Here is a 25,555-nt window from a genome sequence, read left to right on the forward strand (position 1 = left end):
TTCCAGTAGTTAATAATGATGAAAAACAATTTTTTAAGTGACCATAACAAATTTCTTTCACACAGTGCATGCCACCCCTGTCACTTTTATGGCTTGGAAATACAGCAATGTAACGGATATTAAAACTGACATAGTCCCATATTTTAAATAGCTGTCATCTGCTCATATATTTTTGTTTAATAGGGTTCTCAAAAGTCATTCACAGCTAACTGGTATCAGTTTTAATTGAGTTTTGCACAGGTATTAGAAGGAAAAGTGAAAAACCAGCTTGCAGTAATTTCCTCTACAAGGAATGGAAAAAATGCAGTATCTTTGAAGACAGACAAAATTTGTTCCTGTATAAATTAAAAATGATTGAAAGGCATAAGAAACTGTCAGGCCACTCAGTGTTCAGACAAATAAGATCTGTGAGTGAAATAAGCCCCGTTTTCTGCTGTTTGTATGGTGGGTGGACAGTCCCGCTAGCTCTGGCACAGATGAACAAGACAGTCAAGCGGCTTAAACAGTCACGCTGGGCACACTTCAAGGGAGCAGCCTCTGATGACACTTGTAGAAACTTGCCTAAAAAGTTGCCTGCAGCTGCATGCTCATATTTTGGGCCCACCACTACTTCATTTTAACTTTCAGCAGTAACCTACTAAAAATATTGTTTCCTAAATTCACCAGTAGGACTGTACCCTAAAAGTTCCTGCAGGGCCCAGTAACATAGCAACTTCTAAGAACTTCAGTGCAGGAAAGCACTGGCAGACGCACGTGCATTCAGCCCAAGAGAAACAGCACACTCATTTGAGACAGAGCTGGACCTCTGCCCTAGCTACACCTTCAAGTGTGGCTTTGTATACAACAAAGTTACATACTTAAGACAATTTGTTACCCAACAGCACTCTCATCACCTCAGCTGAAAACATGACCACAGTTCTTGGTAAGTTTTTTAATACTGTGAATTGAGGGCAACAGTCAGAGCCCTTCACCTAGACTAATGCTGGACAGAACCTTCCTTCCAAAGGCAGCTCTGTTGCCTCGGTTTGACTTCAAAAGGAGACCTGCGGAGGCATGTTTCCAAGACATGTTTCCAAGACTTAGAGGATCTGGTCTAAGAAGTTGTGATCACTCCTGGACCTCACACTCAGAAGATGTGCACATTAGCTATTGCCTTTGATGAGTCTAGATAGCATTTTCAGGAATGCAATGGCATACTTGTGAGATACAAGTGAGCAAGCTTTAACTTGTACAAGGGCTTTAACAGATTCCCCAAGGTGATTACAAGCCGTAGGTATTTAGGCAGCTGATGATCCCGCTTGCGTTTTCCCTGCTTTTTAACCTGTATCAGCTAAAGGAGGGCAAACTGAAGTATTCCTGCTCACTCTTCAATTGCTCCTTTACCCAACAAAGCATAGACACATCACTACCTTCATACAGAAAATACCTCAAGTCTTGTTGTGCCTCAAAGCCTCTTAGTCCAAAGAGCTACTAAACCTGGAAAACCAACAACATCACACAGAGCAATAAATGAGGGAACTGGGTGTTACCACCTCCTCACTCACTAGGGCTCACTTTCATGTCTGTGCTTTCTTGTCCTCCTCTTAAGCCCCAAACTTTCACACCAGAGAAGATAAGGAAACAAGGAACATAAATAAGAGCATTTTGTAGACTTATTTGAGACCTGTCTGCACTGCTAGGAAGCCAAATGCTGGTTTGGCTTCCAGCCTACCCAGCAGTGACCTCCATTCTCTATCAGGAAAACTATGACTCACAGCTGCACCCACTTAGGTGCCATCAGCACCAAGGTTAGGCCTCCAACAGCCCTCTTTCATGTCCCAAATTCAGTGCAGAAGTCACCGGTGTGCACATATTCCTGCATGAAGATGACAACCCTGTGAATGAACTCTCCAGATCAAGTCTGGCTCAGTTTGTAACCCTCCACACTTAGTTCCAAAACACAAAGAACAAATTAACTTATCTTCATTCATACTCTCACTACATTATACAAAAATAACAGACTTAATCACATGCTGATGTTTGTTTTCCCTTTCTAAGATTTTCCATGTATGAAGCAAGTCTGCTAGTAACTCATGGAGTTATTGATTACTGTATATTAAAATCAAGCAGAATCATTTGTCCTCCAGGCTCCCCCTTCAACATAGTAGGCAAAACTCTATTTTCTAAGGACAAAACAGTTCAGATGATGAAATAAAGACTTTTTCTTAGAGCAAGATATACAAAACACACTGACAGCTGAGGGCTGTGATGCAAAAATAAAGCAGAAAGCTCAAACCCAGGTGTTTTCATCAGATAGTTCTTTTGCCTATGATCTCATCTCAGATAGCACACATTAGAAAAAGTAATTAGTTCACTGGAGTAATTTCTGCTAAAATACTTAAAGGCTTGTCCATTACCATGTAACATTAAAAAAAAAATAATCTATTTCATAGCATTCAGAGGAAAGAAATTATCTTGCAAATGCACTGAAACACAAACAAACAAACAAAAAAAAAACTGTTCAGGGCAGGTCTTGCGTATTGGAAAGGGAAGAAAACAGCTTAATAGAGATTAAAATAATTTGTAAGGACTGTTTCACAGTGCAGCATCATCAGCAATGCTCCATGACCTGGGATGCGTTAAAGTGACAGTGAAACATTTGGTAGTGTGAGTTTTGAGGTGGTTTTGATCTTTGTGCAAAAAGTTATACTACACACAGTTTATCAGGCTACCAACAGGTCTAATCATAACATATTTAAAATATACCTGCTTTTCATTTGAACTCTTACTGTGAACAAAAATTACTCTTTCAAGACTTTTTTTTTGTTTCTAATTACATGGGCAGAAATGTTCCTAGTCATTTTTTCACCATGCCACTGCTGCAGTCTGCTCCCATTTGTCTTCCCTACAACTGAATGTTTGTGCCCCCATCATTATTGTGATGTCAAAAACTGGTTCTCACATGAACTTCTTGAATTAAAAGCCTTGAAAAACTATAGTTTAGGGAGAATACATATCTTTCTATTCAAGTAAGAACAGTGGTTTTGTCTTAATATTTTTGCCTATTTTAATGTCCTATTTCATCTAGTTATTTTTACTTCTGATATGAATGTCCTTTCAAAATGGAAAACTCTAATACTTGCCTTCTACAGCCTTCCACTTCTGTTTCAAAACTAGCACAATTCTGTAAGCAGGTTTAGTGAGTACACGACTGTATTTTGGGGTGTATAAGTTAGTGTTGTTATTTTTTGCCCAGTTATAATTGCAGTTGCTAGTGGATTTCTGCTTCATACAGATTTGCATGTGCTAAGTTGCTTAAGGAACAGAGAGCTAATGAGCTGGTGCATGTCCCTCTAACAGTCAAATAGTAGCTATCTGCTAAAATACTGAGGAATACTGCCTCTACCCACTTTGAAAGCCACTCAAAATTTACAAATCTTTACTTACATAAGAAATATTTTCCCACACATTTTTTTCATATCCTTAACTGCAACAGAGCTGCAGCTTGCTTCTACATTACAGTGGGATAAAGAAAACTCAGCTGGAAAGCATTAAGCTTCTGAAAATTACTGCAATTACAGGTCAGAACTAGAAACCTACCAAATACAGGTTGTCCTGGAGCCTGGGGGACCTGGATTTGGTACAGCTTTTGCCTGATGTCACCTCTCAGCAACGTTTACTGCTCCAAGGCAAAAGGTGAAGAAAAGATACTGTTCTTTCATATGCCATTTTAGCAGATCTAGGTAAAAAGCCTCTTGACGCACAGTCCCTGACAAATAAATTGAATGAAAGCGTAATCTGCTAGAGGTATGTTACCACACACTACAACCTGCAGAGGATATTTTTGTTTCTTTTCTGATTTGTGTGCTTGAATGAATGATCTCTCACTGAAGAGAAATTTTATCAGAACTGTAAAACTGGAAAGCCAGTGGCATTTACTTGGCAATGTACCCTTCACTTGAGAGCCCAAATGCAACTATGAGGCTCATGACAAACACCACACAAATGTCTTCCAGCAACTTCTCCTCCTGCCTCATGCCTAAAAATGTTGCCACTTCAGCCAGTCACAGGTAAACAACTGCTCAAACAAATGCAACTGGCAGAGCAGGTGAAAGGAAAGAATGAAAACAGGACTTCTGCACACTGAATTACATAGGTGGGAAGGGAAAGAATGGAGGAGAAGGCAGAGCAACACAGGCACATATCCAGAGGCTCGGCAGGGCAGGGCAGTTCCCAGGCTCTCAGCCTTCGATGCTAAGGCTGCTGCATGACCTCGCGTCTCGTTTGCATGCTCTCCCATGCAAGTGGGGTGATGATACCATAAACAGCAAATCCAAGAAAAGAAACATAAACCAGCTCTGAAATAACATTTCCCAAAACATAAAAAACTTCTCTCTAAAGAGTACTTCCCTCCCTCCATTTTCAGGAATCAGAAAGACAGATAACAGAGACAGAAACAAGGCAGGCAGGAAATGAGGGAATTTTGAAATCAAATTCACACCAAAGAAACTGCGCAGTCACCAAATAATTCAGAGCCTCATACTGTGACTCTCTCCCCATTAACTTCCACATAGCAAGCTGGACACTAATCAACCTGGAAAGGTGGGGAAAACTTTTAAATGCGCAATGAAGAAAGCTTATTCAACATACAACTTGCCTGATACCACCCAATCTCTAGACATTCCTATTTTTAGCTGCAAACTAATCTGTATACCAGCCATCTCCTTCCTCTTAAAAAAAAAAATTCTAATTACAGATACATGCCAGGAGACAATATTTGAATTTAGTTAAATTTATGAATTACCTTGAAGCAGGTTTGTCCCTGGTGAATTTAAAACATTATCTAAAATTTCATGTTTTAGCCACAGCTGTCAAGCGAGCAATTTCCCTACCTTGAAATATATATAATGTGAAGTGATAACCCTGAAGAGAAGGGGAAAAATTAATCAAAATCTCTATCCTCAAGAAGAAATCTGGTGATACTCCTTTCCATTCCACAAAATTACAATGAATTACTGATCTAAACTGCACCCAGCATTGAGCATATGGGGTGGTAACACTGATTTAACCACTCTGGAATCTGGATAACACTGTGCATGGCATTGTACAATGTAGAGAGAAAAACAGCTTCTCTTGGAAAAAGCTTAGCCTCCTCACAGACAATACCAGACAAGGGTGAGCGGAGAGGAACTTTATTATCTCGGATTTGCAGAGGCACCCTGAGCACAGAGCATGTGAGCTGACTGCACTCCTGAAGCCTTTGCCAAAGGATGAACCTGTGTGTCTCAATCCTAGTTTAACAATTTGCCCACGAATCAAGCCTCTCTCATCGTGTTGACTTGTCTGCAAATCCAGGCTGTCTGAGCCCACGTGTAGGGTCTTTATTTCTCCTCCTCCTCTTCTCTGCATCCTTCAAATAGTTTCTAGTTTTTCCTTTTATTTTTAGGATTTTAAAATCAAATGTCTGAAACCTTTTCAGGAGAACAGACAAGGGGATGATGGGCCCCTGCATCCTTCACTGGTCTCCATGACAAGGGCAGGCTGATAACAGCATGGCAGGCTGCTCAGTAGCTGCTTTGCACCAGGTTTCCCCAGGCTGTTCTGACTGCAAATCTGTGTAAAAACTGCTTGGAGAACACATGGTTCAGCCCTCCCTCTCTGCTGCTACTTTTGTTAATCCTACTGACAGTAACGTATGCCAATAGAGACAGACCAATGAAAAATCCCAAAATCAATCAGTACAAAAATTACAGTAGAACTGCTTTAAGACTGACTTTAGCTCTACGTGCAGCAGTGTTATATTAACATAAGGGTTGATACAAATGATTTAGTGGCTGACCATGGATGAGACAAGTTGCCTTATCACCACAAAAGACATGAGAGTTTGGGGTTTAATGAAACCTTGAGAAGTAAGCAAATATTTCCTATGGGGGCATCATGAAACATTTACTTTGAATATAAACTAACTTTTCAGTAAAAAAAGTAAAATTCTTTGAGGGGAGAAAAAAAAAAAAATCCAAAACACCCCAACATAAGGAATTCAAAATATTTTTACTTCAAAGTAATGCTATAACCAATCATAACCTTGTAATCATCTGCAAATTTTACATTCTCAAAATCTTTTAAAATCCACCTGATCTTTAGAAGCAAATTTACCACCCATCTCCTACCCTAATAGAAATGAAAACACAGTGGAGACAAGGTCTGACAAGGTAAATCAATGGCCGAACTGACTAAATATCAAAATCCCCTGATTCCTATTGCAAACATTACTCCACCTTACCAACACTATCAATTGCTTTATATATGTACTTTTATTACCAAATCTTAGTCATAAAGCACTCTATTTCAACTCTATAAACCCACAATGAATAACCTTTTCTGTTACTCTAACTTTGTGGGATATTTTCTCTTTCCTGGAGGTAAATAGCAAATCCTTCTCTTCAGTGTAAGAATTTCTTGTGCCCATCCTCAATTTTTTCCTTCTTATCGGTCTGGATACACCCTTTTACACTCACACATTAGATGAAAGCAGAAGCACCTCAGGCTGCAGGTCTCAGATTCACTGCAGGTTGTAGGGCCTGGCAGAGCACCCATGATGCAAACAAGAAACTTCCAAGATTTCTCACAGCTCTTGAAACAATTTTAAGGAATAAGGAGTAGTTAACAGTAGTTAAGTACTTCAGCGTAATAAAGTACTTAACAGCGCTCACCAACATACTATTTCACACACCCCAAAGCTCTGGGCACCACCCATTTCACAGGGTATTTCATTCTTGTTTTCTCTACATAAAACATGGGTATCCCCTCTCTGCCACAGACTATCTGAGGTTAGGTAGCACCTAGCCTTTCAACTTTCTGAGGCAAGGGAATCAGTTCTAAGCTAAGAGGAGGAACCAAGCTGAATTAGCAATTAGTTTAGGGTGCTGCTGGATCTTCCTCTCAAACTTGCATTTTGTGGAAGATTTTGTGGTAAGTGGGCAATTCTTAGCCCTGTACCTGCTTTAGTATAACTGCATTAGCACAATATGCATGAAGAAAGGAATAATAAACAGGCCTTTTGTTGGGATAAAACTCTATTCTGGACACTCATGCAATCCATCTGGAATTCACTGGATTTGTGAATAAAAACACATAAAGGTGGGGATATTGGATTTGATGGAGTGGAACTGTTCAAAACCACGAAACTTTGTGTTTCTTTTGTAATATGCTCGCTTTACAGCACTAGAAAGCACTTGATGCACTTCAAGGGCTAGAAAAATTTTGTGCTACAAATTCTCTGTAGTAGAGGGTGCTTGCCTGTGCACTGGACAGCATGATGGCTGAGGAACAAAGGAATCAACTGCAACATTTCTAAGGTTATCATTTAAGTACTGTTGTACTAAAACATAGCCAGTGCATACAAACTCATTGCAAATGATGCAAAACATACAGATCAAATACAAACAAATATTCTACTCAGTCAATGCCCATTCAAATTTCAGATTAGGGAAACTCTCATATATTCCAAGATCAGTCTGGCCTCAAAAATGAGTTATTGAGACCAAGGGAGTCCCACCTCAGGGACCAGAAGCATTCCCTCTAATACAAGCTTTCTCTGAATGCCAGAAGATGGCTTCTATTATGCACAGTCATTTCAGAAAAAAAAATTAATAGGGTAGAAGATGGAATAACTCAAGTATTATAAAATTCATCCACTCAAAAGCTATTGGATAGACCCCGGGACAACCAAGAAGAGCAAGATTTTGTTCTTGGCACTGACAAAGAAAACATCCCTTCATAAATCTTGGCACCCATTGCTAGTGATACTTTTCACTCATGCTGACTCATCATTTCTAAGTGTAAGAACAGTGCTGACAGGCTTCTCGCTGTAGGCTGCCTTCCTATCTCCATAACTCAGCCGCAAGGGCTTCTGCATCCAAGATGCTCCTCCATGCTGTGATGGTCTCTACTTTGACATTTAGAATTGCCCTAAGCAGCTGTTTGCCCCATTTTCCAAAACTTGGCTAAAACAAAACCAGGAATTCCTCTTCTATACTTTCCTATGCTAGCTGTATCACTACTACGCAGATCTTGCATGACCAGTTGTCACTGCAGTAAAATTGAAGAGGGCAATGATGCATTGCGTAGATAATCACACCAACTATTCCTTACTGACCTTAACAGATTTGAAAAAGTGGCTTATCCCTCCCCTTATTATCAGTCCTTCAAACAAATTTACAAAATATCCCAAACGCCACTGCAGCAATGAATGATGCTGTCCTCAGTACAGCCATGCAAGGCTGGGGGCTATTTTTCCCTCCAGTCTAAAGGCAAAAGCAACAAATGGTAAGAGAAAATAAATTAATATAATATCTCCCACAGACATGAGTGGCAGGGGAAGATCTCTGAATAATGTGGCCTGTTTGCTCCTTGGTATTCTCTCATTACTCCACTGTCTAAATTTTTTTTTAAATTAGTATTTTGATTAAATAAAAATTCCTAGCGCACAATCTTAACACTACTGATTTTAGATGTGAGTGCTGATGCTTCAATATGTTAGGCCCATAAATGCAAATTGAAGCAATCACACAAACATGGGAGCTGAGTGAAAATAGAGCTGAAAGGTTTTTAATCCAAACAAACCCAGTCACTTGATTAAAGTTCTTGAGTAATTTGCCCTTTGTGATGTTTTGGGGAAATCTACTGATACACAGGATATAAATTCTCTTTTCTTTTGGGTACCATCTATTTTCATACTTGCAATACAGTGGAAATATATCCAAGCTCCCTGTAGCCTTGCAGGCTGTACTCAAGCTAACTTCATTTGGGGAGCAATATAGCCAGATTAGCATAGTGCTATGCCCAGCCTATTTCTGCTTGCTTCACAGCAGCCTGCTACTAAGTGTGCTGTAGAGAAGTTTCACTGACATCCTGGCACAGTTTCCTCAATAGTCAAAGCAGCTGCCAATTCAGCTTCAAACTCTGAGTGCAAAGCAAAACACACCCTGTGTGTGTCAGTGTATGTACAACACATAAGCTACCATTCTGTATGTCTGCATAATTATGTATGCACATCCCATGATCCATAGACAATTTGAGAGGAAAGAGCATTCCTACTGGTATCCATCCCCTGGCTTTTGCTAAAGCCATATGTCTTAAGTAACTGCTCTTGTAATTTCTATCCTGAGAATCTTGGATCTCACTCGCTTCCCATAAGCTAAAAGCAGCTCCTATTGATTAGTACATCTTGACATTCCAAAACACTCAACCTCTAGAAGCAAATGCAATAAATTCTTCCTAGTCATCATTCAGTGCAAGGTATCATTAATTCTAAATGCATCTTGCAGACATACGTGGTCACATAATTATCAAATAAACACGCCACACAATGCAGTAGGATCCTAAATCACTTTGAGTGTGGAAATGAAGCTGTGGGGCTTTGTTGGGTTTTTTTCCCCTTTAAGCAAGCACACCAAGAAACACCACAGGCTTATCACACCTCAGGGAAGGTTTTGCAAGACCACAAATTACTGACTTAGAATAAGTCAGTAAGAACTTAAAATACAGAGAGCTCAGATTTACTAAGGGAAACAGATTAAAAGAAATTGCAAACTGAAACCACAAGTGCCCACCATATCCCTGCAGAGCCAGACATTTTCTTCAACCACTTGCTTTCAGTGTGGGGACTTCCGGCAGCCTCTCCAGTTAAAAACAAATGCTGCATGGTCTTTGCCTGTGCCAAGGGAAATCTTATTTCCACCTTCAAGTGCACAATACAGGTTTCTCTTCTGCTCTGTTCCACCCTGCCTGTTGCAGGATCTCTGCTAGCTCTGTCTCCCCATCTCGCCCCATCATCTCCTACAGAAATCCACCCTGCTGCCAGCTGAGGACACTTTGAGGAAACATCATTCCTACCTCATTCCACACCCACTAACAGCAATAAGCTTACGGCCAGCATCTGAGGGAACAATTCATTCTCAACATGTTCAAGTCTGGATGTAAGAAATCTGGGGGGGGGGTTGGGAGGTTTTTTGGCATAGCTGTCAAGTTGCAATACAAACAGGAGTCTTTAAGGTTGTCTGTAGAACATACTGCTTACCTTCTGTCAGAAGAAAATTAGTGGGGACCTCTTGCTAAAATCAAACAACCCCAGAGAATATACACCAATGACTTAAAGGAACAGTCCCATAGGTTTCTGAACTAGTAATGTGCACTTTTTGGCTTCTTTGGCGCTTTGGGTTTTTGATTTTTTTTTTTCCTTTTCTAAAATATCAGACCCAGGAAATACTAGAAGATTCAGAGATTATCACTGTAGTTTTTTTTTTTTTTTTGGTTTTTGTTTTTAATTTTTATTAGTATTATTAAATATTACCTGGAAAATTATACACCATTTCCCTCTCCGGTTAGTTGTAGAAAAAGCTTTTAAATATTACATCTGGGACACTACCAGCAATGAAAAGCAGCCACCCAGCATTGCTTTCATAGGATGCTAGTGCTGTCACCAAACTATTACTTTATTAGTTTGCTTATTTAAGGAAATATGGGCCTGTTACAGAGGCAGTCAGTCAAGATCATGTACCTTGTCCTTTAACTTCAGCTTTGAATAAGAACTCTGACTGTACAATGCAAACCGGACGTACCAACAAAATGGCTGACTGACTGACTTCCAGATGTAGGTATTGCTAGGAAGGAACCAGAGAGCGGATGCCCTTCTGTTCTCAGGTCAGGAACAGAGCTCGGCTGCACATTGTTGCAGATTTTGGTAAACAGTACAAACATGTTACCAATATTTTTCTGCTACAATTTCTTGTTGCTACAAATCTTTTCCAAGCAGTAAATAGCAAAGGCAGGTTACTGTTACAGTGAGATCTGAATCACCCACAACCTAAAAAAACCCCAACAAAACAACATTTTAATACAGCCAAATGGAACACAATACACATGGGAACAGAGTAAGTCTACTAAATATACAAACAAATCTGCAAAGTAAATCTACAGGCTGAAAAACTTGGAAAGCAGCAACACAAGAAGATTTAAGGGTCACTGTACAGAAAGTTCTGCATTTTTTGGGACAAATTGTTTGATGAAAAATGTGCTTCACGTGTAGTTCAGAGAGGGCAAAATTTGTTAAGTAATACAGGCAAAATTCAGGTGAAAATTCAGATTTTCAGTCTGCCTAATATCACTTTTCTGTAGTTTAATCATTAAAGGCATGCATGTCATTCACATGTGGTGACATGCATACACTGAACAATACTTATGTGCTAAACTGAATATAGAGTCAGCAGCGCACATTTTGTATTCATGGAGCCAAGGTCTGAAGGGCACTACACCTTCTGCCATAAGAAGACTTAACATGAGAAGGTGGAGGTTCTGAATGACTTCTTTGCCTCGGTCTTCACTGGCAAAGGCTCTGACTGCACCACCCAAGTCTTGGAAGGTAGACGCAGGGACTGTGAGAATGAAGACCTTGGGCCCACTGTAGGAGAGGATCTGGTTTGAGACCATCTTAAGAACCTGAACGCGCACAAGTCCATGGGACCTCATGAAATCCATCCACGGGTCCTGAAGGAGCTGGCGAATGAAGTTGCTGAGCCACTGGCCATCATATTTGAAAAATCATGGCAGTCAGGTGAAGTTCCCGACGACTGGAAAAAGGGAAATATAACCCCCATTTTCAAGAAGGGGAAAATGGAAGACCCGGGGAATTACAGACCAGTCAGTCTCACCACTGTGGCTGGCAAAATCTTGGAGCAGATTCTCCTGGAAGGCATGCTAAGGCACATGAAAAACAACAAGGTGCTTGGTGACAGCCAGCATGGCTTCACTAAGGGGAAATCCTGCCTGACCGGTTTGGTGGCCTTATATGATGGGGCTACAGAACTGATGGACAGGGGTAAAGCAGTTGATGTCATCTACCTGGACTTGTGCAAAGCGTTCGACACTGCCCCACACGACATCCTTCTCTCTAAATTGGAGAGATATCAATTTGATGGATGGACCACTCAGTGGATGAAGAACTGGCTTGATGGCCACACACAAAGAGTTGTGGTCAATGGCTCGATGTCCGGCTGGAGACCAGTAACGAGTGGTGTCCCTCAGGGATCAGTGTTGGGACTGGTCTTGTTTAACATCTTCATCGCTGACATGGACAATGGGATTGAGTGCGCCCTCAGCAAGTTTGCCGATGACACCAAGTTGTGTGGTTCAGTTCATATAGTGGAGGGAAGGGATGCCATCCAGAGGGACCTTGACACGCTTGAAAGGTGGGCTGATGCCAGCCTTATGAAGTTCAACCATGCCAAGTGCACGGTCCTACACCTGGGTCGGAGCAATCCCAGGGACAGCTACAGGTTGGGCAAAGAAGAGATTCAGAGCAGCCCTGCGGAGAAGGACTTGGGGGTGCTGGTCGATGAGAAAATGAACATGAGCCGACTTCAGTGTGCGCTCACAGTCCAGAAAGCCAACCGTATCCTGGGCTGCATCAGAAGGAGCATGACCAGCAGGTTGAAGGAGGTGATCCTGCCCCTCTACTCTGCTCTGGTGAGACCTCACCTGGAGGATTGTGTGCAGTTCTGGTGTCCTCAACATAAAAAGGATATGGAACTGTTGGAACAAGTCCAGAGGAGGGCCACAAGGATGATCAGGGGACTGGAGCACCTCCTGTATGAAGACAGGCTGAGAAAGTTGGGGCTGTTCAGCCTGGAGAAGAGAAGGCTGCGTGGAGACCTCATAGCAGCCTTCCAGTATCTGAAGGGGGCCTATAGGGATGCTGGGGAGGGACTCTTCATCAGGGACTGTAGTGACAGAACAAGGGGTAAAGGTTTAAAACTTACACAGGGGAAGTTTAGATTGGATATAAGAAGGAAATTCTTTCCTGTTAGGGTGGTGAGGCACTGGAATGGGTTGCCCAGGGAGGTTGTGAGTGCTCCATCCCAGGCGGTGTTCAAGGCCAGGTTGGATGAAGCCTTGGGTGGGATGGTTTAGTGTGAGGTGTCCCTGCCCATGGCAGAGTTCTTGGACCTAGATGACCTTGAGGTCCTTTCCAACACTAACTGTTCTATGATTCTATGATTCTATGACTGTCAGCTTTCTGAGGTGCTCTGGAAATGGATTCACCAGTTCTCACAGAACCTCTCCCATTACTTTGAAAGCAATTTCATGGGCATTCATGTTCCAGGTTTTCTTCAGTGGCCTTAAATGATTTGTTCATTTACATCAGAGTTCCCTCATATCATCCTCATATAGCCCCACAGAATTAACTGAGTGCAAAATTCACTGCCACATTCAGTGTCCCTCAAAAAGAGGCACTATTTCCTACCCACCTCACAGCTCCACAACAGTCAGGAATTACTCGCGTTTGATGATCATTTGTTTCAAGACCTCAATCTCTTGTACTTCGAAATTGAAATTCCTTAGCCTGCAAGGGCCCCAGAATCTTGCAGCTGACTTCTTGAACTTTCCTAAACTGCAACAGTAAAGAAAGTAAATCTATCAGCTCTGCCTCTTACTGTAATAGTATTTTCTGGGAGGAAAAAAAAAAAAAAGTAAAATAAATAAAATAAGAGAAGCCAGCAGCACTGGCAGTGTCCACAGGAGCTACTGTCCTCATTTCTTTGTTTTTTTTTTGTTATTCCTCCATTAGTTGAATTAAATCTTACCCATTTAGACACTCTGTTGAACAGATCTGTTGAAGCACTGGTATATATTTCTTGGATTCAACGATTTCAGATGTCAGAAAAATTAGAGAAGCAGAAGCACTTCAGCAGCCGCATTGCCATCATTTTACCAATTGTGGGGCTTTTTCTCCCCCCCCCCCCCCCCCCCCCGAGAAAGAAATAGCTGGTATTGCTCTGCTTTCTCTGCTTCACACCTTCTCTACTCAGCCCAAGCTGTCCTCATCCACTCTCAGAGAGGGGGGTAGAAACTGAATAATTCTTAGAACCACAGAATGCTGATGCAATAAAGAGCTGTACACCAGAGATTATTTCCTTCCTAGAATCATAGAACAGTTAGGGTTGGAAAGGACCTTAAGATCATTTAGTTCCAACGCCCCTGCCATGGGCCGGAACACCTCACACTAACCCATGCCACCCAAGGCTTTGTCCATCCTGGCCCTGAACACTGCCAGGGATGGAGCATTCACAACCTCCCTTGGGCAACCGATTCCAGTGCCTCACCACCTTCTTCTGCATTGAAAACTCATCTACCCATTTCCATTGATGACAAAGAATAAAACCAGGTAGTTATGGACCCCAAATACTTTAACAATGCCAAATCTCTCAGCCCCTGACATGCTTTGGTCCTTGGTGAACCAAAAGAGCAGCTCTTCCTCAGCAATCGTAACTGCACTGGTTGAAGAATAAAGGTAGTAGTATTTACACAGGTCCTAATGACAAACAGTGGTATATTTCTGTGGCCACACACTGTCTGATCGACAGTAGCTCCCTTTTTTCCCCACTAATTTTTCCTCTTTGATTTGCAGCATTGCATTCTGATACGAATAACCCCTCAGAGAAGCCTGTATCCATATAAGCCAGGAACAATCAAACTTTCCTCCATAGAGCAAAAGAAGAGTAATAAGGAAATTGCAATTTTTCAGCTAGAGGAAGCAGTAGCTCAGGAGAATACCCCAAGTAACATAAACCATGAGATTCTATGGTGATTTTCTTTCCCCTAAAGGTCTCACTAGTAGTTTAATTCTTAAGTCACTTGTAACAAAGATAAAACTTCCGGTAACTTCTAGCTCAGCAATTACTGATACCTTTTGAAATATTTACCTTCAATTAAATGTAAATACATATGTATGTAAGGTTAATGTTAGCAGTCATTAAAGGAGGATTCATGCACTCAGAGGATTTAGGATTTGATGGAAGATTTTAATGTTCACAGAAGCAGTTATTGAGTTTCAAAGACTAGGAAGTTTAAGACACAATTAGAAATACATCTTGAAATCCAGAGAAAAAGCTGGGAAGCCTAGAAACACAAAGTATCAAGGCACAATAAACAGAAAAAGACAAGATCTTACAGAAACCACGGATTTCCATTATTAGCTCAATTTCAACCATCCTGTCTCATTCCCAGTATCTCTGAGAAGAGTTACATTTAGGAATAGAGAGGAAAGAAGAAATCTGAAGTCTAAAGCCTACTAGACAGCAACATTCTCACAGCACAGAGAATACTAATACCTGAAACACTGTCAGTAAAGTGCAGTTCTGTATTTTGGAAGCATGGATGATATAACGATTGCTTTTACGTAAGACAACAGGACAAAGTTTCAAGTACAGACAGTTTGTAAAATATCAGTAATTTTTTCTCTTTCAGAACCGAGCATCACTGCTTTGAGTTAGTCCAAGCATAGAGAAAAATATCCTTAACACTGTCCTTAACATGCACTTTTCTAGTGCAGTCAGAGTGCCAGGCCATGCAGAGGCTGAATGGAACATTTAAAGCTCAGAGCTGATGAACACCCCTTACAGCTAAGAGCAACTGCTTGGCTCTTGCATGTTTCTGTCCCTATCCCAAGCCTTCACTCAAAAGGATTTGCATTGATACAAATGTTTAGGATGTGTCATCTTTGCATGCAGGCTCAAATTCACTTGGGAACCCTTCCACAGTTTATTTTGTACAACAGAGAGCTAGGTAGCTTCTAGTCTGATTCGACAACTGGATGAAGCTGCAGTGACATATACCAGATCTATTCCTGTACCTGTCACTTACTCTTCTCCTGTTTAGCAAATTCGGGAGAAGATAATGCTGTGTAACAGACAGCAACAAAAAAGAATATAGACACTTCTTTTAGATGGGACTTGAGGCCCACCTATTTCAGTAAGATGGCTCTTACAGCCTTCAGCACTAAACACTTTAAGAGAAGCAGCAAAATCTGTGTTAGGCAGATAGCAGATAATCCTCCCTCAGAGTGGATCCCCTCTAAATTCTTCGTAGAGCTGGAGAAAAATCCCCAAACAGTGGAGCTGAAAATCCACAGGTTTAAAAAACACTGTTTTCAAGAAACTCATAGGCTGAAAATAAATCTAAATTATTTACCAAATAAAAATTATTAAAAACCATTTAATGAGATTGTTTGGTGGTGGTGAAGGGAAAGGGAAAATACATTTCCTCTCTACCTGGCCCATGAAATCTACTGCTGATTTCCTTATTGTACTAAGAATGAGGCAGAAAAGATTATAGACATTCCTTTCCTTTAGCACTAATATTTCTGTGTGCGCTGCATTGCTGTATTAAGTCTAAACATATAGAAGGTGGTTGAATCATTAAAATCATACTCTAAGCCACAAAGAACTGTTGCATGCCAAGCACAGAAGCACAACTAGCCAACTCATCAATAAGCAGAAAGATTTTCTTCCTCTTGTCCAGATGCAATCAAAAAAAGCAAGACAGATAATTGTAACCTAATCTTGTCAATTCTATGTGCAAAAGCAATTTTAGGTATGATTGGAAAATGTGCAGAGGGAATAGCAACAGGGTATCTGTAGCACCCTCTGGGATTTAAAAAACAGATTCAGTGGTATTAATAAAAGTAGCAGAGCTGTATTTGCTAGATCAAATAATACTGGACTAATAAGGACATCTGGAAACAGTCAGTATAAAGCAACACTGGATTTGTGTTTCCTTCATGACCTGTCTGCATGGCTAAAGCAGGTGCGCTGTTCTTTGCAGCAGAGGTGTCAAGTACCAGACACTTATGGTGACCTTGGGGAGTGGAAGCTGTGGATAAAATTGGCAAATGTATCTGAGCATAAATAACACTGATTTAATGTCATCATGTTATTTAATAAGAGTGTTTTGCCCTTATTAACATATTAAGAATTACACTTAACCATATTCTCATATTAGACTTGATAAACATCTACTAAAAGTACAGAGAAAAGCATGAACTTCCAAAAAGAAAGAATGTTAAATGAGGCTCTATGTCACTGCACAGCTTTTGGATAAAAACAGCAAATGATGTCTCCATTTAAACCTAAGGCCAAGTCTTACTTCGTATCTACACGAAGCTAACCTAACATAAAATAAAGATCTGGGGGATTCAAGGCCTTGACGTTTAGTCAGGTACTATACCTTATAAAAATTAACATATTCTTAGCATCTTACTGGAATTTAAGAACAATAAAATGTAAACAAGACAAAGCAACAAAAAGGTTGACTGACTTCGAGATGCAGGTGTTACAAAGAAACCAGAGGGCTGGTCCCCTTCCAGTCTTTCAATTTGATTTCACAACTGGATGAAGCTGCAGTGAGATGTATCAGATCTATTCCTGTACCTGTCACTTACTGGTCTCTGGTCATTTACTGGGTTTTGAGTAAATTCAAGATAATGCACCCTGCAGTGGCAGGGCAGTTTGAACTAGCTGATCTTTAGGGTCCCTTCCAACCCAACCGAGTCTGTGATTCTATGAAACAGGGAAGCTAAGGATGAACTTAAGCTATCCTAAATACATAAAAAATCATGCCTCAATGTGCCATAAAGTTAGCTTAATGACTCTGACAACTCCACATTCAGCAAACAGTACCTATAACCATTTCAAGTACAAGCAGCTTGGTCTCAATGAATAAATGTGCCAGAATTACTGAACAACTAGAAGGGAGCCAAGTGGGTGAAATGGGAAATTAAACTCCCCATGAAACTTCACATCATCTAGTAGAACTGGGACAGACAGTGCTATTCACTACTAGGACTATTCTTAACAGGCTAAGCTGGAAGACATTTTTCAGTTGAATATTTTGCATACTCTGTATGTTATTATGATTATTTGTTCCAAGTGCTTTAATAGCAACAAAAAAAAAAAAAAAAAAACACAGTTATTTAGGGGATTGGAAGAATCAAAAACCAAGAGTGTATTTCAAATGTAAAATTATGAGTTTTCCCTTCAAAAGGAAAATCTGCACAGTTTATGCAAAAAAAGTTCTACAGCTTCTGATTTTAATTCATTTCTCTAAGCACATCACATGCAGACAGGATAGTCCCTCTTTGGAAGATTCTACAACAGGGGCAAGTTTAAGGAGCATCAAGTAAACATGCAACAGAGAAGCAAGTTTCTTGGGGTTACACCAAACAGATGTGGTGTCTAAAGTCTAAGATAAAAGGTGTCAGTTTTCCCAACTGCTGCTTTAACCTTTGGACCATGCTTCCAACTCCCAGCTGAAAAGATTGCTTTATTAATCCTCTAATTCTGGTACACCAGTTCAAACACTTGAAGACCTCATTACATACATTATATCATTCCTAATTATTTCATCTGGAGGACTGATAATTTTGAGTAGTCTGGAGCACATTGTCTGGAATGTAACTGCTGAGCAATCTACAGCAACATCAACTGTAAGATCACTCTAACAGTACTTGGATACCCAATTATCATAGTGGTTATACTACTTTGGCTAATTTGGCTCAAAAAGTTTTGTCTCTTCTATTAATGGCACTGACATAAGTAGTGAAATCTCAACAAATTCAAGTTATTGCAAGATTAACCATTGTACTCTTAAAGACTCAAAAGACATGGGGCTTAGTGCACAGATCTATTAATCATGACTAAAAAAGCCAGATATGTAACAACTGTATTCCTCCATCATGTAGTATGTAAGAGGCTACTAATAATTCTGTGGAGCCCGTTTCTGAGGGCTTTTAAGTAGGAAATAGAATTAACATGAAAGTAATATTAGCAGAACTGGTGTTTCTGCAAAGGGATCTAAAGAAGAAATGGATAAACTTTAAAAGCAACTAAATCTAAGACAAGTAATTTAGTATGCTTTGTTGCTCCTATATTGAAGCTCATAATCTGAATTTTTGTCCCTCTTCCTCACAAGGTAAAAAATAGGCACCTGTTAATAGCCTGGAATCTCATAAGTTTCACTGCCCCGTAGTACTAGTGTGCTCCTTGACAACTTCTTTATTAACATTCTTAAGATTCTATCCTTTTCTGCACAGAAAGAATCTGATCTTCAGGTATGAGACCAGATTTGTTTTCTAAGAGAGCTACACTCCTACAGATCAATTAATCCTGTCAGTGGTAACGCTTGAGAGCATGGAGAGAAGTATTCGGCATGTCATTTTTATATGATCTCTCCTAACAACAAAAGTAGGTCTGTGCAAAGGGGGAAAAAATGCAAATCCACAGGCAAAAAGAGAAGTCATGTTCTGCAATACACTAATAGTTCAAGTGCTACTTGATGACTCATTTACTTTGAATTTTGACTTTACACTGTTTACAGTCATCAAAGAGACCACAGCATACATCAAGTCTCACTTCAAATATTCAACAGCTGCTTAAAATGCTTAAAAAAAAAAAAAGAGCAAAAGATTAAAAAATGCAAGTATCGCTTTCCTGTTCAGAGCGCAGATAACAGTCTTTCATAAGATTACTTTATCCCATATGACCAGCCTTGTCAGATTCATAATCCTCTCTTTGTTAGGTACAGGATAACATCTGCTTACATTGCCAAATTCCAAGGCAGTTCCACGAGGCTGGAGCTTCTCTCCTGCAGTCTTCAAAGACTGATTACTGGCAAGCGCAGGTGCACTCCTACAGGCTTCACTAGATGATTTCCCCTCTCCCATAACTCTCCTTCCACTCTTTCCCCAGATACTTGTATTAAAAAGCTCCAGTATCAACATGTCTGAGGCAACTGACTTTTATATCAAATGTATTTCCTGTTCTCAGCTTTGCTCGATTATTTCAGTTTTGTCTTCATGTGCTGGCATTCTACATGCAAGCATGCCATGCACTTTCATGAGAACACAGGGTCTACAGCACTGAAATAAAAAAGCAAGCAAAGCCGAGCATTTTCCATGTCCCAACAATTGCAGTCTCAGGGACACTGCCAGTGGCAATGCACAGTAACCTTTGCTGTATCCTGGCCCTGACATCACAATGAAGTACAGAAGGCAATGATTCCCAATCAGGCATGAAACATGCAGCCTTCATTGACAAGGCATGTCCACAGAGGAATTTAAGAGATTTAACAACTTTCACATAAGGTTTGGGCAAAGAAGAGATTCAGAGCGGCCCTGTGGAGAAGGACTTGGGGGTGCTGGTCGATGAGAAAATGAACATGAGCCGGCTTCAGTGTGTGCTCACAGCCCAGAAAGCCAAACGTATCCTGGGCTGCATCAAAAGGAGCGTGACCAGCAGGTCGAAGGAGGTGATCCTGCCCCTCTACTCTGCTCTGGTGAGACCTCACCTGGAGTATTGTGCGCAGTTCTTGTGTCCTCAACATAAAAAGGACATGGAACTGCTAGAACAAGTCCAGAGGAGGGCCACGAGGATGATCAGGGGACTGGAGCACCTCCCGTATGAAGATAGGCTGAGAAAGTTGGGGCTGTTCAGCCTGGAGAAGAGAAGACTGCGTGGACACTTCATAGCAGCCTTCCAGTATCTGAAGGTGGGTTATAGGGATGCTGGGGAGGGACTCTTCGTCAGGGACTGTAGTGACAGAACAAGGGGTAACGGGTTAAAACTTAAACAGGGGAAGTTTAGATTGGATATAAGGAGGAAATTCTTTCCTGTTAGGGTGGTGAGGCACTGGAATGGGTTTCCCAGGGAGGTTGTGAGTGCTCCATCCCAGGTGGTGTTCAAGGCCAGGTTGGGTGAAGCCTTGGGTGGGATGGTTTAGTGTGAGGTGTCCCTGCCCATGGCAGAGGGCTTGGACCTAGATGATCTTGAGGTCCTTTCCAACCCTAACTATTCTATGATTCTAAGTGAAACACACCAAATTCACCTTTGCACAGGGAGACACCATAACGGTACAGCCCACAGACACAGGCTGGATCAAATCTCAATGTCAGTGAACATAGTTTTGCTCAAGTAAAATTTCATGATAAATATGAGCTTCAAGAAGAACCTGCTATACCTGATATAAAAAGAATATTAGGAGTTAAAACAAAGCAAGATAGAAATTTTCTGGTTATAGTTCTAAATGTAACTAACAGAAGACAAAGAAATGCACAGCATCAAATTGCAAGAAAAGAGGAAGAAATCAAGAAGAAATCACTGAACTGCTTTCTTACAGGAAAAAAAAAAAAAAACAAAAAAGCAAACAAACAAACAAAAAAACCCACAACAAAACAAACCCACACACCAAAACCAAACAAACAAGCAAACAAAATACAAGCTTTTCAGTGAAGTGTTGCATGACAAAACTTTGGGGAGCAGTCTTTCATTTGCACTTTGTAAGTATATGACTGCAGCTAGGGAGTTGACTCCATTACCAATTTTTCTCCAAAACTGAGCAGCCTCAAAACCCCAGCATTTTTGTCTACTTTAGAGGACTAATGATAACAAAAGTGAGGTGCCAGAGTAAAACAACAAAATGAGCCAATGTAGGCATGAAAAGTCTGAAAAGGCAAATATCATCACACTAATGACAGACAAAACCAAATTAACTAGAGATAGTATCAGCTGTTTCGCTGGCCCATATGTGATTCTAGCCCCTTTGACCATACACATTGAGGTCAACAGGACATTCATCTCCACAGACGTAGTATTTTGGCAATAAAGATTGCAATTTAGAGTCCTGGAGTTCTGATGACTTCAATAACTTACATATTAAGTTTAGGAGTGGTGTAATTCTTCACAGGATTGGGACCCAATATTAAAATCTCTTCAGGACAGAGACAGTTCCTTCCTGTGTTTTTATACCAGAGCCCCAGTCCTTATTGCAGCTTTTACGAGATGCTATAATTCAAAACTTCACTTCCCTAGATTGCTGCATTTTTTTCTTCTCACCTTTGCATTTCCCTTCACATGCCCTGCACAATGTACAATGAATACGAAAGACCACGTTTGACAAAATAAAGGAAAATGAAAAAACACCCTTTGCAGTTTCTGCCTGTATTGCCATTGATCCAATGATATTTTTTCGCATCCATCCCTCCAGATTTATTCTTGAAAAAACGATAACCAGTCAGAAGAGTTATCACCTTGTCTCCTTGTGGAAATGCACTGCCACCTGCGCCACAATTCATACAGTGAATACCAAGGCCAGCAGCGGAGTATCTGTGAAACCAAGAGGTAGGAGTACTTCACCTAATGATGAAACAAAATACACAGTAAAATCCCATTATGTGTTTCTTGCCAAGGTGGTTGTTTGGGGTTCTTTTTTTTAATTATATTGTTGCAAAAGCAATTAGAGTCCACATTGTTCACACATGCATAATAAATCAGACAAAAAACACTCTTTCCTATTGCTGTTATTCATCCCCAAACGGCATTATATACCAACATGTCTCAGCAATGTGCTATATGTTGAACATTCGTTTCAGATAGAAATAGCTAAACCAAAATCAAAGGGAAGTGTTGTGTCTTTGATGTAGTTCCATACATTTGTTATGCTGCAAGGGCTAAGGCTGCTAGACCCAGCTGATGTCTACGGATTGGTTAAATCCTCTTTTAGACTTTGTGGGAGGAACAAATAAACCCCTGTAGAAATGCTTTAGAGATGCTACATATTTTGAGCTATTTAGTTGCCTGTTCCTTTTGTGCTTTTGGTAGGTAGAAGGCCTAAAGATATAGCTGACACCAAGATCCAGAAATGAGACAAAGTGAGATCAGACAAAGCTACATAGTTGATATCTGTGTCAAACTGAGGTACCCAAGCAAGAAGAGTTCCCAATCCTCCTTTCATTCTGTGATGAAACGAACAGCGTGTGCTGTCTTTGAAAGAACTGTCACTTGCCTCTCAGGTATTCAGGTATTAATAAATACCTGATTTTAGAGATTATTTTAGACAAACTAGGTTTTCAAACATACTAAACTTGTAACTACATCACGGCTGACCTAAGACTGTTACAGAATATTACCAAAATATTTGCCAGCTCATTTCTGTCATAGCACACATGAACACTTTCCTTAGCAGAAAAATGTGAAGCTTGAGAACCTGTAATCTCTTCAAAGGCAGACAAGCTCCTGTCACACATCATTATGAGGTGTAAAAAAACCCACCCAACCAAAATAAAACCCAAAAGCGAGCAAACAAACAAAAACCCCACAAATCAACAACCCCCCCCCCCCCCCAGCAATCTGTGTAGGCTTTCCTAGAGGAAAAAATAATAGTTCGTACAAGTGGCATAATTGCATATAATATATAGCCACAGGAAATAACTACTTTACCACGTTTAGCCATTCAGAAGGGAGAAAATGGAAGTCACTCAAGCTAATCCATTTTAGACTTGCACAGACTGCCTCCTGATACAGCGGCTCTGGTTTTGTACTCCCAGCTGTGAGAGCTGCTAAACTACCTCCTTGAAAGCTGGTTTTGATTTGGACACATGGAGCCTGTGCACACTATTACAAATGGAAAATGCCCTCCCCACACAGTGCTGTGTTCAGCTTTCAGATGGCTGATAGTATTTTGCTCCAATGTGAGAACCGCTTATGTTTCCCTAGAAAGGAACACCACAGGGGTATTTAAAATAATGAATGGTTTAGTTCAAGTTGATTAGGCTCCCCTGTTCATCCTGAAAAATAACACCAGAATAATGGGGAAAATCACGCAGATAAGCTACACAGCAAAACAGAAAGAAAAGTAAAAATACATGAAAAACACTACATGTTGTGGAGCTATTGGGCAACTGACAACAGACATGAATAATTTGAGGGGGTTGATATATAAAACCATGATTTAACTTTTGGTTTGGTTTGTTTGGACTTGGGAGTAACAACAAGACTACTCAAGACTCCTTCCATACCAGAATTTGATGTAACAAAATCACAGGGTGTTTGAAGGCACAGGTTTTAAGAAAGAGCAAGTCATTATGAACTGTATTTGCATTACTATAATTAGTTTTATTGATGTCAACAGGGCCAGCAAGGAGGTAAAGCTTTCACCAGTAATGGCAGCAAGCTTAGATGAAAAGTAAATAAAGCAAATGGAGATGTGAAAGCTCAATGGGGTTTAACTTCCCAGTACTCAACTCCCATCGAAAGTCATCCATTATCTAAACTAGTGCGGGATACAGGGCGCTCTAGACACCATTTGCTTTGTTAGGCAGCCCTCTGTGTACAGTGTAACATCCCACATTAGAAAGCAGAGAAAGATAACAGGTTTTTCTACTCAGAGGTGAAATCCTGGCCCTGGTAACATTTACCTGAAAACCATCTCCTGCCAACACCTACCTTAAACTGCCCCTTCAAAATGTCTCCAGACAAGCTATCTAGCCAAACTTTGCTTGAACCATATTATAACACAACACCATGTTCCTTCAAAATCAAAGCATTAACCGAATTTCCCTGAAATACCTGACTGAAAAAGACATAGGCAAAACAAGAAAGTCCAAAGCACCTTGTTTTGACCTAACAGAAGGAAGTATTTCTACTATTCATTTTGAAGACTTTGTATTGAGGGTAACACAGTAAAACCTTAAAAGTAAAAATTAAAACATTTAAATTCAGTGAAATCTATTAAATGATCCTTGGGAGAGGTGGAGGATAACTGCAGGACACAGAAGAGTAGTTTTCTGTTATTTTGGGGTTTTCCTGAATGGGGAGCAGCACATCACAGTGCTTCATAGTTTGGGATCTCACAAAAGTATGTGGCAAATGGATTAAATGGATCCATCAAATGGAGCTGGCTTTGGTGCTTCAGAATCTTATCTAGACAATCAACACACGCTTGCTTCTGACAACTATTTCGTTAGACATTGCAACTGCTTTTGCACTAGGGCAATGTTACCTACAAATGCGTTAATCACTGAAGCATTTATACTACTCAGGCATAGCTTGTTAGGAGCATGTGGATTCTGGCCCCCAGTCCACAGAAAATCCTGCCAGTAGTTGTAGCTTTCTCCATGATTTTCATACATTCAAAGCCAGAAATCACTGAGCAACACTGCCAGGAACTCAGTCGGTATCAGCTTGAAGCTCTAGATTGCCAAGAGTTTTTATTTTTTATATTGTAGTTTTAAAGGGGAAATTTATTCTCTCCTATTTTTAGGCCAGAATTATTTTTTTCCTTTTTTTTTTTTTTTTTAACAGCCTTTAAAAAAAAAAAAAAAAGAAAAAAGAACCTCATAGAATCATAGAATCATAGAATAGTTAGGGTTGGAAAGGAACTGGAGATAATCTAGTTCCAACCCCCCTGCCATGGGCAGGGACAACTCACACTAAACCATCCCACCCAAGGCTTCATCCAACCTGGCCTTGAACACTGCCAGGGATGGAGCACTCACAACCTCCCTGGGCAACCCATTCCAGTGCCTCACCACCCTTACAGTAAAGAACTTCTTCCTTATATCCAATCTAAACTTCCCCTGTTTAAGTTTTAACCTGTTACCCCTTGTCCTGTCACTACAGTCCCTGATGAAGAGTCCCTCCCCAGCATCCCTATAACCCACCTTCAGATACTGGAAGGCTGCTATGAGGTCTCCACGCAGCCTTCTCTTCTCCAGGCTGAACAGCCCCAACTTCCTCAGCCTATCTTCATACGGGAGGTGCTCCAGTCCCCTGATCATCCTCGTGGCCCTCCTCTGGACTTGTTCCAACAGTTCCATGTCCTTTTTATGTTGAGGACACCAGAACTGCACACAATACTCCAGGTGAGGTCTCACCAGAGCAGAGTAGAGGGGCAGGATCACCTCCTT

General features: G+C 40.6%; 1 long non-coding RNA gene across 2 annotated transcripts in view; it reads right to left on the reverse strand.

Annotated features, from left to right (window-relative positions):
• LOC136016569 (uncharacterized) overlaps nt 1-25,555 on the reverse strand; it is a 461,128-nt gene that overhangs the window by 397,499 nt on the left and 38,074 nt on the right. The gene's annotated exons all lie outside the window — the stretch shown is intronic.

Source organism: Lathamus discolor, chromosome 6, assembly GCF_037157495.1.
Source record: "Lathamus discolor isolate bLatDis1 chromosome 6, bLatDis1.hap1, whole genome shotgun sequence".
Lineage (NCBI taxonomy): Eukaryota > Metazoa > Chordata > Aves > Psittaciformes > Psittacidae > Lathamus > Lathamus discolor.